The sequence below is a fragment of the Tauraco erythrolophus genome, chromosome Z, assembly GCF_009769465.1.
Source record: "Tauraco erythrolophus isolate bTauEry1 chromosome Z, bTauEry1.pri, whole genome shotgun sequence".
Classification (NCBI taxonomy): domain Eukaryota; kingdom Metazoa; phylum Chordata; class Aves; order Musophagiformes; family Musophagidae; genus Tauraco; species Tauraco erythrolophus.
This window is the reverse complement of record NC_141496.1, coordinates 91,267,912-91,285,602: the sequence shown is the minus strand read 5'-3', so window position 1 is coordinate 91,285,602 and position 17,691 is coordinate 91,267,912.

The window sequence follows — 17,691 nt, the reverse complement described above, 5'->3', positions numbered from 1 at the left end:
AGATAATCTAATAAAAGAAAAAAGAAAGAAAATTCCACAATGGCAAAATTAATGGAAAATTCTTTGCTTGACAGAATGAAAAGGTTGTTATGAAAATGGTAACTCCATTACAGAGCAGTACTTGCTCTTAGCTTGTAAGTACTGTAGCTTAAAATGTATTTAAGAAGCTAATGGAATTAGCTGACTATAATTAGGGCTGATAGGAACAGCAGATTGAGGTTGGCACAATAAAGTTTCTCATTCAGTTGAGCAGTTTTTTAATGCTTCCTTCTGTGGTCAGGAGCTGTCTAATCAGGTATCTGCATGGACTATGTGCTTCATATAATGGATGTCATGAACTTTCTTGCAGTGGTTCCCCTTATGAAACATGTTCAATTATGTGAAAAGCTCAGAATCAAAGAAATTAATCCTAAAATATCATTTTGAGGAGCTCTGAGAGCTGAAGAATTATACTTCCCTTTGGTTGCTTGGTTTGGAAAAGTGAAAGTGCTGGAAAGCTTTAACTGCCACTAGTCCCTCTGTTTCCTCTTTCCAAAGATGACCTCAACACTTCATAGCACTTCTTCTTGTGACCTGACAACTATTTCTTCCTCTCTGAGCTCATCTGCCCCTTGCAACAAAAAAGTGAAAAACTGTCCTGCCCCACCCCTCCCTCTCCCCTCGAATCCAAAAACCTAAAAATGCAAATATGTTTAGCATTCTGCTTTTCTTTAGTTTTACCTCGACTTATATCACATTTTTTTCTAATTCTCAGTTGAACCTCTTGGTATACCTCATTCAGCCACTCCTGCCCTTTTTGTTCCACCTGTTTCTATCCAGCCTTTCCGCTGCGGGAGACTCGATAGAGCTTCTGAACAGGCACAACATGCCACCTTGTCACGTACTGTGAAGGAAATAAGTGGGAGAAGACTTCTGTTTCTCAACAGTTTTCCTGGAGTAGACCTCCATCCCACGGCTGAAGCAGTCAGAGTGAAGACATCTCCCTTCCTAGTTGAACTTGGCCATCAGCCATAGGTCGCATATCAAGAGAGGATTCCACCCAGTAAGGCTTTTTCTTCCTTGAGCACTGTATTGCCTGAAGCAAATCCTTATATTGTCTCTCATAGGCTCCCAGTTACATGTCAGAAAGGAGACCCAGAGCATGTGAACAGACAAACGTGGGATAATATGCAATTATGCCAAAATGCATTTCAAAGTCATGAAAGAATGATAAATTCGCCTACTTTCATTAGAGGAACATTCATTAAAGAAAAGAGTTTGCATACATATATATAATCTTTTACCTAATAAAAGTGCTATGGTACTAAAGTACATTGGGTATCTGTAAGGGCAATGGCAATCTGGACATTTTAATTTGGGTCAAGACAAGGTAAGGACACCCCAGGCATATTACGATACAGCCCCAGGACGACTGCATAATAAATATGAAAATAGTTATAAAAATCTACAAGAACCCTTAGAGAACTATAGGCATTGAGAATTGCTACAAAACATTCACTTACATTTCCTTCACAAAGTGCTTAGGATCCCCTTCTTCCCACACTGACCCAAGTTTAGACCAGTTCTTATGGAGGGAGCCAGGGGCGTTTTTGGATACACACGAATTTAAACAAAGTAGAATTAAACCTTGCCATATGTTTAGGTACAAGTAGTTTTAGTGAAAAATAAATAATATTCTCTTTACATTATTGCTTTCAGTGCTCAGAACGAGACTATTTAAAGTAGTTGTAGGCTGGATTATTCAGTGTGAATAAAACTGAAATTTCTCAGCGTAAGTTTTTAACAAAAAGCACAGATTCATGTCGACTAAATTCTTTTGCAAATTCATTTCAGTTTTGCTAAATCATCCTGAAAGTCCAAAACACTTAATTAAAACACAAGCTATTTAAAATATATTTTCTGCTCATCATTCTGGTTACTGTCTTCACATTTATGAATGGTAACTGAATAGAAAAGTGTTAAAAAACCCCTAACAATTAGTAACACCTGACTAAGCAGAGCACAGCACAGCTTCTCAGTCTATGCTCCCGTGGATCTGTTCTTAGATTTCACTGAAAGTTTTTGGTTTCACCAGTTATAGCAGTTGGTCTAAAAAAAAGAATTGGTGCTGCTATCAGTTTTGACTTGGAGTCTTACATTAAGAAATATTCCTGTATAGGATCCTCTCTCCCACTGGTGGCTAAACACACGTGTGGAAGTGCTCAGTCAATCAATTATATAGAAAAAGAATACTAGCAATTTATTTATTGTTAACTCAGTCTGGAACCATATTAGTAATGAGCTCTGTGTAGACCCCAAGCCAGTTTTGAGAGGGCCATATGCTCCAGATGGAGTATGGTTCATCTGCACATCGTTAAGGAAAAATCGTTGAAAGCCCAAAACCCTTGGTACCCAAAAGGCAAATTTTTGTTTTCTGATTGGCATCACATCTACACATGTAAGAGCTGAAACAAGTATTTCATGCAACAGGAAGAAACAACTTTTTATATTAAAAAGCAATCTTTAACATTTTCCTTACAGCCAAATACATTTGGTATTTTCTTTCCACTTTAAGTGAGTCAACAGTTGTCACAGTAGATTGTGAATGAGGAAAAGCAGACACTGAATTCTTTTCAGAGTAATAAATGCATTTGACATTTTCCTGGTAAGCTCCTAAACAATGCTTTTCAAAAAGAAATTGCAAGTAATTAGACATCATGATAGCTAAAAGCTTCACCCACGTGAAGTTGAGGTGCCTTCCAGCCACTGCCCTAGCTGGCTCCTGCTCACCGAACAGTGAGTTTGCCGCCCTTTGCTGGGGCAGCAGCATCATGCCAGGGTTACTCAGGTATATGCCTGATCCTCTCATCCTTGGTATACTGGAGGAATTTATTTTTTAGGCAATTGTTAAGATTCAGACCAGAAAATAACAGGCTCCTTTAACAAATAAAGTCACCAAGCTGGGAACATTTCCGCCTCATAAGCTTAGTCAAGGACATGGTGTAAGCCTTGAGAATCCTGAGAATAATTGCATCTTCCTTGGAAGTGAGTGGCATCTGACTAAACGTTGTCTGCTAAGCTATTGCTGTCATCAGCAACATAAGGATAGCCCAGGTGTCAAGCACCCTGGTGTGAGCAGCTGCACCAATGAGCTCGAAAGCACGCAGCGTCCACCAAAGGCTGCTCCTGATGGTGCAGAGACGTGGCACCACGGGCAGAAAGTCAGCCCTGCACTTTCTAACAAGGCAGATAGACAGGTACAGTGAGGGTCTGTTTCCTTAGTCTGCTCTGCATCATTCTCATGACTCAAGTCAATTTTAAATCCCATGTGGAGTTCTTCCAGACAAAATATTTTGATTGAACACTAAATGAGGTGTTTCATTTTAGTTGCCAGGGTTGCTGTATTTGCTTTTCTTCAATATACTTTAAAATTTAAAGGTAGACAACTGTCATCCTTCGCTTCTCTCCCCTTCCTTTCCCCTACCCTTTTCCCTTTCCTCTTCCAATTCCTTTTTTCTTCTCTATATTACTTTTCAAAATTATTTTCCAGCTATCTTTCCCTTCTTTTTTTTTTTTGTCTAAAAAATTAATCAAATCTGCAGTGAGATAAAATCATTCTGATAGAACCTATGCACATTATGTTCAATAGAAAAACTACATGTCAAAAAACTATATTTTTTGATTGTCACTGCAGCACAACCCGCTTTGATGCCATGTTTCTGTCATATTCACTATTAACTGTCGACACACATTTCCTCCCGCTGTGACTGTCAACGAGACTTTCAAGTGGAATGCACTACATACTCAGAATGCTTGTACCAGCTCTATACTTGGAATTCTCCTGCAGGAGAGCTGGAGAAGGACTTAGTTTGACAGATCTGTGCAATCAATGATACTTAAGAAACAGTTGTACAGTATGTCTGTTACAAGATTTTGAGGCAAACTTTTCTCAGCTTAGCCATTGGATAAGCTATAGCTCCATATTTTAAACATAAGATATTTGTGGGTTTTTTTTTCTGAAGACATTATTGCACTGTTGAACTGCTTTTTGTTATTTTCTTTTTCTTTTTTTTTTTTTTTTTTTAGAACTCACACACTTTTCAGCAGAAGCAGCAAACAGTTTCCAGGTACTAGCTTGCCAAGGCAAATCATAAATTATGCTTAAGGAAAAAACCCATTACTGAGCTTCAATCATTTATTGTATAATGAATGTATATATCAGGTACAGTGAAACATTTATAAGGTTACTGAAAGTATAGCAATTAATAAAGCACAAACGAAGTCAAACAGAAGTGTATGTGGTATTTAAGAGTTCACTGGTGATATATGGTATAGGATGTTTACTACACTTCAAATATACTAACCTTCCCCCCACCAAAGCCCTGGGCTTGTATTACTTCATTACTGGGAGTAACTAAATGCATTTATTAGGAAATATTTATTAATAAAAATTAGATTAATTATAAAAAAGCTTTTTCTGTTTAAGATAATAGCAAAAAATTAATGTGACACATCATAGGCGTAAGATTACACATCTCAGGTGTTCTTTTTTGATTGTAGTTGTGATCACATCCTTTCTCCAAGCTGTGAAATGACCAGTCATATTTTGTACGTGTTCACTAAATGGAAGTAGAAAGATCTACTCTGCTGTAATTTGCAAGTTCTGAAGTCAAATAAGATTCTCCACTTCTTTTTCTTGTCATTCACACGTTCTGGGTTCATGAAGGTGTTTTGTGATTCTGTAAGAAAACATTGGCATAAATCATAATAAATTATTGTATTGACTAGGAGTATAACAAATCTGTTCTTATTTGTAGAAAAAGAAGTATTTGTGCATGGATCAAATATTTTTAATAAAGGTGATATGTAGAATATATTAAATATCCATGTGTCTATTGAGTTTCTATACATTTGATTAAGAAACTGCAGCTTTAGAAATTGAATACAAGGGCCCATTTTGTTCAAAATGCACTAATAATTTTTGATGCTCAATTACAAAAGCAGAGTGCAATAACTGACAGTCTAAGACATCAAGGAAGCCAAGCTCTGAATGAATGTCTGCACAAAATAAGAAAACATGACAGCTTCCAGAGATAAAGCCTAGCTGAAGGATCAGGCAAAGGAGACTTGGATCAAGTTTGCCCATTTCTAACCAACCAGATTAGTGAAATGTGAGCTGGAAAACAAAGAAGCAATGGACAAACTTTTTCGTGTAACCACTGTGAGCTTCACAGTCGTGTAAGTCATCTGGGGCAGGAGACCAGCAGGTGACAGAAACCTCGGTAACAGCTGCTAACTGGCCTTAAATGGGAAAGGAGTCATGGAGACTGGACGAGATCCACATCATTAATGCATGCTTGCTGCCTAACACATGAAGTAACAGACAGCAAAACCAATAGTTCTTCAGCTGGTGGACACATCTACAGGTGTCCAAGATAAGGCGAAACCTGAGCTGCAGCCATGGCACATGGAGGTCAGCCATCCAGCTGTTGGCCTGAGTGCCCTGGGCCCCCAGTGCTGGGCTGGGCTGTGCTGCAGCTGCTGGCCCATGTGAACGTGAAGTGTGTAAGTGCACCATAGAACAGAAATATCAGAAGAGGGATTTCAATCCGCTCACTGTACCCATCACACTTAGGAAATTCATGTCTGATCATGTGTCGCTGAGTGGTGCTGTTCTGCTAATGCAGGCACGCCACTGACAGTGTCTGTCACAGCATCAAAGACTTCACTAAAGCACTACATGCTCCAGAAGAAAATATGTGATGTTATTTTCTCCATGTGGCAGAAGATCTGCCTGTTTTTAAAAAGAAGCAGATTTTTTTTAAAGGAAACAGTGTTCATAGCTTGATTGAAAGTAGATTTATTGCAATAAATATAAGAAAAGTCAGGAAGTTATATGTAAAAGTTCGCTAGAAATGTGCAACTGACACATGAGAGAGAAGAGTATAGCAGATGGTGGACAAAACCCCTCTTCACACAGTGTTTTGTTTTGAATGTAATTGCTGCAAATCTAGCCAGTACAACTGTTTATCAAAAATGTGCAGTGACTGTAAGACAAGACAAGTGTGATAATTATGAACGTGCTTGTTTGTGACACCTCAAAGGAGGAGCAGAGCATTGACACTTCTCCAAGAATGACTGCTGTGCAGCCCTGCTCAGGATCAGTTCTTCTTTCAGATAAGGAAAGGCAAGCATCTGGGAAATTTAACTTGAACTCTACTTTCTATAAGGAGAGAACAGAAGCAAACACTTATTGCACACTGCGGTGTTTGGCTCATAAGCAATTCTTGCTTTGCCAGTAGTAACAAGCATAAATGTAGAGTCAATATTGTAAAGCAGGAAGAAGTGAATGCTGACATGTTTACAGCATACCAGACTGTATTTGAAGGGCTTGGGTGTGTTCCAGGAAAACAAACCATAAAAATGAACTCGAACGTTATACGAGTAGGAAAGAACTGAGGAAGGTAATGGTGACATTACAAAGCAAAGTGAAAAGACAGCTAAGCCGTGTTGGGGATCAGCAAGTTAGAAAGAACGAGAACTTATAAATTGCAGAGGCTCAATGGAGATTGCTGATAGATCTGAAAGGACTGAGATAAGAGCATATTTATGTTCTTGAAATCTAACTGTGGCTACAAGACATATTATTAGAGAAATAAGAAGCAACAGAGAATGGAAAACTGTTTATACATTTATGTACTAGCAGTGGGTTCAGTAATTCTACTGGCCAGAAAAGCAAAAGCAGAAGGAATCTTTAACTGTAGACTTTTGTCAAGTTTTTAGAAAAGTCAGGTTTGCTGGACAGCCATTTGGTATACAGGAAACATACATATTCTAGTGTGCAGCGTCAGAACTTTGAAGAATATTACATTATCTCATCTTAGACCAAGAGAGTCAATATAGGAGAAAATCTTTCAAAAGATCCAACTTTTTAGTCACGTTTTGACACAGAAAGATTTGCAATCAGGTATTATGTATAAAACACATCTCAAAGTGATTTTGGCAGCAAGTAATACATTTTTGCAAAGATCTTTTGAAATAGTTAACACTCCAGGGAAATTTTACACTTAAAATGCTGCACTGCAGTCATTAGTGGCATCATCCCAACCTTTTCTGGAGACAAGTATCAAAATGGCATGAGAAAGTACAGGAGGCACTAACACTTCCTTGCTTTTAAATAGTTGAACACAAAGAGTTTATTGGTTTGTCTCCTCTAAGAGTGAATTCAGATTTTACAGAATCAAGATGTTGAGCCAAATATTCTAATAGTGTAAACCATGCGTTTGCTAGTATTTTACAAATACGTTACTTTTTTCTCAGTGCTTGTGATGCATATGCAACACAAGTAGTCCAACAACATAATTATAGTGTTGTGTTCGGCTCTGGTCAACTTCATCAGTACGTCTATAAGAAAGACAAGAATGAAGAAATTAATTGCAGATCACTTGAGGCCACTTTTAGAAACACTTTGATAAGCAGTGCTTTACCAGCAATATGGAGAAAGCCAATTTACCACTACAGAGATACCAAATGGAAGCTGGATACAAGCCATGAAAGTGTTCAAAAGTAGCAGATGTCTTTCTCAGAGTACATTTGTGTTACGGAGAAGACTTGAGCATGGAAATCAGATCGTAGAGAAGGTACGTGTGAACAGTGGGACTCGTAGTGGCACATTGCACGTCATCATGGCTGATCTGTGATCTTTGGTTCCCACTGATGTGTACCACTGTGACGAAGAACAGACATCGTCCCTCTGACGCTTCGGTCACAGCAAAGACTGAGGCACACCACATCTTAAAATATTGTCCCTTGACTATACTTCGAAATAGTTGGTTTAGTAGAGCTTCATAGGAGAAAATAGTAAATAGGCCACCCGAGTAGGCTGATCTTCCAGTTCACTTTCATGGAGATTTTGTACAGTGAGGACAGACTTGTATTTTTTGTATATGGCTTTGAATCACTTTTGTACACCGAATGAAAAGCATGAAGAGTGAGAAGGTGAGGGGCTCTTACTTGGCTCCAGAGAGAAGTGAATAAGTAGATGTACCCTGATATGCTATTCATTACTGTTCTCTAAACACCACCTGCCCCATGTTTCTTCTCTCCTTAACACCGAGAATGTCCTAGATTTAACTTTAAAGCTCTGTCATCCTACCCAAACGAAACACGTAATTTCAGTGCGATCTGTACTATGAGGAATTAGTAGGATGCACACTGAAATTCCTTAAAACCGTGTTCAGTGTTGGCCCACATCAAAGTCTGTAGTGTAAATAACCACTCTAGTTGTCTCATTCATTTGCTTAATTAATCCATTAATAGTTTGAGATTTAGTATTAAACTAAGTCATCACCAAATTTCTGCTCTCTGCTGCAGAGGTGACCCCAGATCATGGGTTTGCCTCAGTGTACACAGAATTTTCAATAAGCCTTCATTACTTTCCTTTGCTATCAACTTCACTCTGCTGTCGTGTCACTAAAATAATGCCTGTCTGCCAGGTTCACGATGCCATCTCACAGGACTGTTCAGCTTTATAACATCATTGTATCTCTGAGTTTAGCCTACCATAAGGCTGCAGTTTGGCAACACCTTTCTAGGACTGATATGCAAGAATGCAGAAGTTTTAGCAAGGGTGAAGGGACAAAGTGCCTTCAATAATGATATTAATGATCTCACTAATGTATTTATTAGCCAGTGTGTAGAGCAGAAATGAGAATTGATTTATCTGTCATTATCACTTCCTCCATCAACTTGATTCTACTGCAAAGGAAAATGTCAGATTTGCTAAAGGAAACTAGTGCTATTGAGCAAGAATGATGTACAGCTCTCTCACTTTCTCTCTAGTATTTTGTGTTACAAATCAGCCTGGTACTCAAAAACTTGACAATCCCAGGAAGAAAACTGTAGGACAGCAAGGGTAACATTTCAAGATCATGTGATGACATGGGAGACTCATCACCTCCTGAACAATGTAGGTACTTTTGGAAAAGTTCACTCTATCCTCATACTATTTTCATATGTCAAAGCAGCCAGGATTGCTTTATGCAAACATGTGTTCCACTTCATTTCTTTTCCTGCATCTGGGACTCAAACGCATTGGCCAAAGCTTCTGGAAAGATATCCACAATACTGTCTCTGATACTTGATGTTTCTCCTCTGATTTTCAGCTGATAACTATTCATGGAACTGCTATTTACATTCTCTTTCTCTGGGGAATAAAGCTAGTAAGAACTAAAATGCAGTCAAAAAAAAACCCCAACTCTAAAGTAATTAGTTAAAAATTATCTGTTGTCTTTTAAAAAATGTTTCTTAGTCTCAGAAGGTTAACGGTGTCATACTGAACTGAGACATAGAGTGATTGTATCAATATTAATAAGCTGAATTGAAGTGCCACTGGGTCCAGCATAGTTTTGACACCACGCAACCTGACTAATAAAATAAAAACTAATTTTAAAAATAATTTACCTCCTGGAGACCTTAAAATGGTTTTTACTAATGAAAAGCTAACATGGATTTTTCCTGATAGGTGAAGCAAATGAGACTGTGGAAGCATGTATATGTTCACAAGGGTAAAACGAAATATCCAATAAGCTGGTTTACCCAATTAGAAGTGTTTTTGAACATCATCCATCAGTGTTTATACACAAGGGTTTTCTACTGCAATCTAAGCAAAACAAATCATAAATTGTTTATCTGGTAAGATGGTCATTAACAATTGTACTCACCAGAACTGTTCTCTAGTGACCGATGATATTGTTTAAATCCATAAAACAAAACAGCTCTGTATTTTTTTCAGCAGGTGTATAAGTAAGACCAATCATTTACTGAACTCTGTAGAAGCACCCATTACGGATCCTCAATTTGACTTTGCCTGCACAGAGTACTAATTAAGCCATAGGTAGAAATATCCACCTGCACAGAGGTCTTTGAAAAATTATGGCTTCATTTACTTTTTGCATATTCTTGTCAGGGTTTATGTTACAAAAGGAATTTTAGGGAACTGAACCAAACAATCTACCAGAAATCCTTTAAAGGATAAAATGGCAAGATCTACCTACTTCTAAGTATCAGTAGGTTATAAAGAGAACTTCTCCATAAGAAGCTGAAAAAAAGAAGCAGTAGTCCTACCTTTAGTTTCAAGCAAAGACTAAAAAGTTAGAGCTGCCAAAGCCTGTAAAGGATTTCTTCTCCACACAGTTTTACAGATCATTTGCACTAGGATGAAGTGGAAGAGAAACTTTCTCGTCATGAGATGCCCGTCTCAGTTGGGAAGCCATAACTAATATCCCAGAGATGGCAAAGAATCTGAACAGTCTCTCAGGTTTAGTTGAGTATATGGCCACTTCTCAGCAGCTTCAAAACAAACTTGAACAGGTTGTTCTAAAGGAGGGCTTTGTACTGAAGCAGACTGGTCACACATTTATATGGTCAAAGGCAACTTTTTTTTTCATTTGTTCCCATCTTCCCATTACCTGGCCATGTGCAATAGTTCCTTTTCATGACAACCCCAGATTATATTTCTGGTCTCTTTCTACTATATCGACCTCGCAGGAGTCAAGGTGTTAGCTTTGAAGCTGAAATCCAAGTCCAGTCCTTTTCTGTTAGAATGTCTGATTTGTGGTGTTAGCATGTTTTCAAGCCTAAGCTAAACTCTCTTGGCTCTTGCAGGTTTAGACACATGGAGGATGCTTGTGGTCGTTGAGTACTAGCTGCAAGATTATGACCGGTTACTAAAGGAGAGAGTCTGCTGCCTAGGAAGGTATCTGCTTATCTTTCAGCTACTGAGGATTAGAATTGCCAGACATAAATCACTAGCTAATTTAGACCATGCTGGAAAAATAAGAAGTTGATAGAGGCAATCACCAGGTGAGGAATTGAAAGAGCTGTAATTAGATGAGATACGTAAAAGACTTATCCCATTGCTAACATCAACTCTTTCTTTGCACTCAAACACTTTGCCTCTGTGACTATCCTTTCATGTTAAATTGGAAAGGTTTGTTGGTATTACAATTTTCTTTATTATACTTCAGATTAGATAAGTAGTTTGTTGCTGTATTTTGCTATTTACCATGAGAAATGTGACCTTCAGAATTCTTGACTCTTCTGTCAGAAACAGAAAAAGGGTTTTGAATGATTTCCAGAGAGATTTAGAACAAGTGAATCCGAATTTGAATTATGATCCTTACAAAATAGTGTACATGGTAAGTACAATGCACATCCATAGATGTTCAGTTCTCTGACATGATGTTGAAACCAAGAAGTTTAGACATTAGATCTCCTGAGAGACCTCTCAGTTCAAACTAGCTTCTTAAAGTCCTAAAGGTGTGTCAAATACATGTTCTATAAAACTGAGGGTGTTTTAGTTTGCATTCTTTCTTTTGCCACCCACTCCTCAATAAAAATGCTGAAAATTGTTTTGATGATTTTAAAAACACCTTTCCTTCCTTCCTCCCTCCCTTCCTTCCTTCCTTCCTTCCTTCCTTCCTTCCTTCCTTCCTTCCTTCCTTCCTTCCTTCCTTCCTTCCTTCCTTCCTTCCTTCCTTCCTTCCTTCCTTCCTTCCTTCCTTCCTTCCTTCCTTCCTTCCTTCCTTCCTTCCTCCCTCCCTCCCTCCCTCCCTCCTGCTCATTTCATCATTCTGTCTTTTTCTTTTTCTTTCTTGTCTTTTCCTGTCTTTTACTGTCTTTCTCTCTCTCTTTTTGTCTTTTTTCAACAGTTACGTAATGAATTCCAGATAGACAGTAATTAAGGCCCTAAGGACCTTTCACAACAAAAGCTTCAGTGAAATCGTCAGCTTTAAGTGAAAAGGGATTTCATCAAAACTTGCTTCGATTTCTAAGCGTATAACTTGTTATAAATAAAACTAGACACACCCACCAATCTATAAATATGCATATATACATACACAAACTTCATATAAATATATAGGAAAACTATCCAGACTGGAAAAACATTCCTGAGTCTGATCAGGTTTGTCAATGAAGAAATGAAGTGCAGATATATAAGGAAGAGGAATTACCATGCTACAAAGAGCACTTGGGAGGAACTGAAGTAATAGTCTGAAAATAATAAGAGGTGAGACAAGAAATATTTCATTGAACTGTTTCAACAGAGCTCTGCTTATCTACAGTATGTACTCAAGCAATAAAAAGAAAGTCCAGTGACCTTAATCTCTGACTCAAATCAGAATATACATATCTTAACAGAAAGCGTGTACGATTTTCAGCAATGGTCAAGTATACCGCCAGTTTTTGTCAGAATGACCCTTGTGAAAACAAAAAGAAAACAGTTTAATCGTTTAAACAAATTACTCGTGACTGGACATATTCCAAGACATTTTCCATGTTGGACAATAGATAATGCTTCCATTGTTTTTCACAAAACAAACAAACAAAAAAAAATCCAACACAGTGAAAAACAACCCTCAAAGCCCAATTCGTCTATAAGCTATTAGAAAGGTCAGCTAAATCCCTCAGAGGCCAAATCAGTGAACATTTAATGAAAGACCTCCAAGTGCTCCAAGCACATGACATACTTAAAAAGTACAGCAAAGCAGCTGTCAAGAAGCTGCCACCCAAGCTGAAAGACACCAGAAGGCTGATGCAGATAGATGGCATCATACATTTCCAACGTACCAACTAGCATATGGTCCAACTTGATACAGCAGTAGGATAAAATGCTGCTAATGTATCTTACCATCAATCAACCTACTTCACACTTTGGTAAAAGGTGGTGCATAAAAGATATGTCTGTCTATAGAGTATATACAAGACATACTTGGCTAAACAGTTTTCTTTTTTCATAACTGTGCCCATGAAACTTTCTCTTCATCGAGATGAGTCTTCATTGGATAACTTTATTCTTTTAAAAATATGAGCCCCTTTCACTGTGTATCCTCTAGCAGTAATGATTATATGCCTATAATCTTTGAACTTGCAGCAAGGCTTTTAATAATTTTTTTAAGCAGTTTTAATGTTTTCTCACTGTTGCTAGAACTACTGATAATATATGCCTATCTAGACAAGTCATTTGTATAAGATATCCTATTTGTCCTGGATAATGGGCATGTGAAAAGGGACGAAAGCTTGTCAACTTCATTCCATTTCCATCATGATCTGTTCATTTCATACTGGTTTATATTGTTTTTAATTTAAGCCACCCCAAAAAAAATTCTTTTGGTGCAGGGCAAAAATTTGGCACTCCCCTTTCCGAAAAGATCTGATCTGAGAAGTCAGTCCAAGCAGAAGTTAGGCATACATTCACTTTAATTTTTTTTTTGTTATACAGACAAAATGAACATTCTCCTTCCTACTTTTTGTTTGCAGTTTGGATATGGAAAGATTAGAATATTGAAAACTATCCTAATCTTCTTATGCTTATATTTAGTGCTTTGTTAAGAGCTGTTCATGCTCATTTTGGTGGAACTCTGTTGTATTACTTTCCTAGCTTTACAGATTAAACACTAAATCTAACAAAGTGCTCACTGGCCACTCCATTTGACTTTGTCTTATTCTCTGTGTGACACTGACATTGACTTGATTGACTTAAACGACCTTCAACCTCCTCGTGCACACTTTTTCTAGCAGCAAAGCTGGTTCCAGACTAGAAAGAGCCAACTTCTTCAGTGCAGGTTTCACCTACTTGTGCTGAATATGTTTTTGTCTCATCCCACAACCTTCGCTCAGACTGAGTGTGCTATCTGTCAGCAAATATGAAAATACTTTCAATTTTTCTGTCTAGTGCTTTAGCTCTGGTAGTCATAGTGGGTATCTTGGACAGCTGCTTGTAAACAGAAGGCTAAGGCTGACAAAGAAGATTTAAAACAAACCACAATTTTTCTTTAGACCTATGGGCACTTCGTTTCTGTTTGCCAGCTGTTCAAGAAGTGACTGTGCTATAGGACAACTGGACTTGGTAGTATATTTAGAATATTCTGTTACAGTCTGTTTGATACCTTCATAGAAAAAAATGTGGGTTTTTTGTAAACTGTTCCAAACAGCCATACCATAAAAACTTTAATTTGTTTTACTCTTGTATATTATTGCTGACATCTTATGATTACATTTTCTTAAAAAAAAAAAAAAAAAAAAGAAAGAAAGATACTATGAGTGTTACAGGCTTACAACTTACATTGCCTCATGACTATTTAAAGTCGGTTGAAAGCCCACTGGCTTCCTCAGTGGCTGAATTGTCATCCTCCCATAATTTTGAGTTTGAGGATGTGACAGAATTTTTTGAAGCAGCATAACCACTGTCAGAGGCTGACAAATTATCATGCAGGCCACAACTCTGCTTAGGAAAGCGCTCAGCTTCTCCCTCATTAACATTCCAGATAAGGAAACACCTTCGCTTCTGATTTGCTTAAACCAGACCAGCAGGCAGTGCACTAAACTCTTCAAAGGCAGCTGCCCTTCACCTTTTACATTTCAGCACTTTGCTTTTATCATTCTTTTCAACTAAACTTAAAAGTTCCTCCTTACTCTCTTGCCAGTCCCAGATCGTTTGCTGGCCAGTCCCAGGGCAGTTTTGATACCTAGCACTTCAGCCAGAATTTGGTTTGTCCTTCACGACTATCGACTTTTCCAACAAGGCTGCAGTTCTTTTGACGATACAGTTGTGGCTGCCCCATCCCTGGAGGTGTTCAAGACCAGGTTGGATGAGGCTTTGGGCAACCTGGTGTAGTGGAGGGTGTCCCTGCCCATGGCAGGGGGGTTGGAACTAGATGATCTTTGAGGTCCCTTCCAACCCTAACCGTTCTATGATTCTACGATTCTATACATGTACACATAGAAACACACATGCACACACGCACGCAGGTCTATGCATTACACATTCACAGCACCACGATGCTGTACCTCACCTCAGGAGACAGCCCAGTCCCACTCCTGCTCAGGGCAGGGTCAGCTACAGCAGGTTGCTTAGGTAGGGACACGTCCAAGCAAATTTGAATACGTCCAAGGATAGAGGTTCCACAGCTTCTCTGGGACACCAGTGCCAGAGTTTGACTCTACCATCACATTAAAGAAGTTTTCCTATTGTTTGACTGGAATTCCTTTTTTTTTTTTTCCCAGTTTACATCCATTACCTTTCATCATGTCACTAGACACTACTGAAAAGAATCTGATTGTCCCAGTTTGATATTTTTACACACAGATAAGATCTCCCTGAGCCCATTCTTCTCCAGACTAGCACTCCCAGTGCTCTCAGCCTCCCCTCGCCTGACCTGTGCTCCAGTCCCTTCATCATCTTTGTGAGCTGGATCCACTCCAACATGTCTGTGTCTCTCTTGCAGTGGAGAGCCTAGATTTAAATAGCAAACTGTGCCTTATCAGGCAGAGCAGAGAATAGGAATCAAGTCCCTTGATCTGCAGGCAATGGTCTTCCTAACACAGCCCAGAAGGCTATTCACCTTCTTTGCTGCAAGGGCAGAGTGTTTTCTCATGGTCAACTTGGTGTCTATCAAGATTATTTGCTACATCACCTTCCTAGGGATTGAGGTGAGGTATACTGCTTTATAGTTCCTTGGATCCTCCTTCTCACCTTTCTTGAAGACAGGAATGATATTTTTGTTCTTCAAGTCCTCAGGAACACGGTGTATACACAGAGATATAGACAAAATTCCTAGATATGGAAAGTCTGTGGTGGTACAAGTAAACAATAATGATGTTATGTGGATGCCGCTCAGACTATCAAGGATGTTCTGGATGTCAAAGAAGTGGATCCTTCAATTCCTCTCTTCAGAAAATTCAAGATGGCAGCTGTGAAGATTTACTCATCTTTCCTAACGCAATCATATATGTGGAGTTGAACTCTCCTCTCTTCTTTATGATATTAATTACACTTGTAACAGTACGTATAATATAGCATTGATTATGCAAGTTATTGCATTTCCCAGCCAAAAAATACCACTTCCAAACTGTAATTGATATCACAATTTTTCACAGCTGGCTACAGATTTTTCAGTTCCCACACAGTGCTCTCAGCACAAAGGTAACATTTTCCTCTTTCTCACTTTTCATGAAAGATTGGTTCTACTGCTTCATTATGTCTACCATGCCTATAGAACTAAAGGTGGCAGATCTGGGTTCTTCTTGGTCACAAGTATGACCTAAAGAAGCTGCTACACTGCAAGCAACATACAAGGTTTCTTTGTTTTTTGAGGGATTTTTCTGAAGTCACAATATTTCTTAAGGTAACAATTGGAATAGAGGTTGAAAGGGCTCAGATTTTATATCAGGGAAACTAGTAGTTCTATACATGGAGGAACTAATGAAAGCTAACTTCCTAGATTGTGGACAAATTATCTGATGTCTAATAGTATGTCATAGCTGAATTTTTTTCTTTCAGTTAGATTATGAATTATGTGGCTATTCTGTTTCTTAATAAGACTTAAGTGCATGCTACTGCTTTAAACAAGGGAATATTTCTCATTCACCTGTTTCCAGTAACCTTATTCTCTTTGAATTTTTCAATTCTTTAGTGAGTTTCAATGACATTTGATAAAGGATTCAAAAAAAGGAAGAGCAGAAAGGTTCTACACACATATCATGAGGAAAAAAAAAAACACATTTAAAATTGAACCATAGAATTTTCTTTAGGAGACTGAGGTGAGAAATGACACGTCTCTGTTCAGTGTCCCAGCCTCAATTCAGGGATTAAAGTCCAGTACACACTGTAATGATACACACAAAGGTATAGCATTTTTGTGGAGCGAGAAGGGGTAGAGTTTTCTTGTCTTTCTTACATTCCTACTTTCGTACTTGTATCAGCTTCTGAAGGAAGATAGGAAGAACACAGTAGGCTCTAACCCATGCCTCATTGCTAAATCACTGTGAAGGGCTTCCAGTGCCAAAGAAACTATGCACAGGCTCAGCTCATCCATGTTTCCTCACATACAGAAAAACAGAGGGCGTTAGAAGTAGGCAGCTTCTGCTGCAGGTCTGATTGTTGAGTATGCATGAAAAAGGAATGTGAACTTGACTTTTGCGTTGTTTGGTTGTGTTCATTACCTGATTATCTTCAGGGAAACATCTGCTCACAATAAACACTTGCATGGAGTGCCTTTGGACTTCCAACATTGCTTCTCAAGTATTTGCTTCTCCTAGCAAGAGTGCATTCTGTTCTGCAGATGGATCACGGTCATGATCAGTGATCCATCCTCTCCAATCATGTCTCTCAGCTGCTGCCTATTTTGAGTTTTCAGTATCTAGGTATTCTAAAGTCTATGAGCATTCCATGTAAGCAGGGATTAATGCTGTCTTCTCTGAAAAAGCAAAACCTGAGTAGAGTCAAACTCTTGTATTTCCTCTGGTATATATTGTCTCTGGTATTTCTGGTGCTAGAATTCCTATTTCAATAATAGGAACACCTATTTTCAAATTTCTATCACGCTCTGTTGCTTCAACATCCTACATGGCTGACACTACAACTTCAGGACTATCCAGAGACACAAATAAGCTCTTCTGTAGTGAAGAACAAGAAAAAAAGCCCTCAAAATTACTCACAGAAGAGGTACTAGTTATTTCTAGCTGCTTTCTAGTGGGATTTTAAAAATATAGGAAGTCAAAAACACCCAGACAAGAAATGACAGATCAAAGCGAGAATTACTTACTTTCCAACATATATTCCTAATATAAGTTTTAAAGATATTCGAGGGTTTTAATGGACTCCATGCCACCATGCCTCCCAACCTGCAAGATATGTCTTAAACCTGCAAG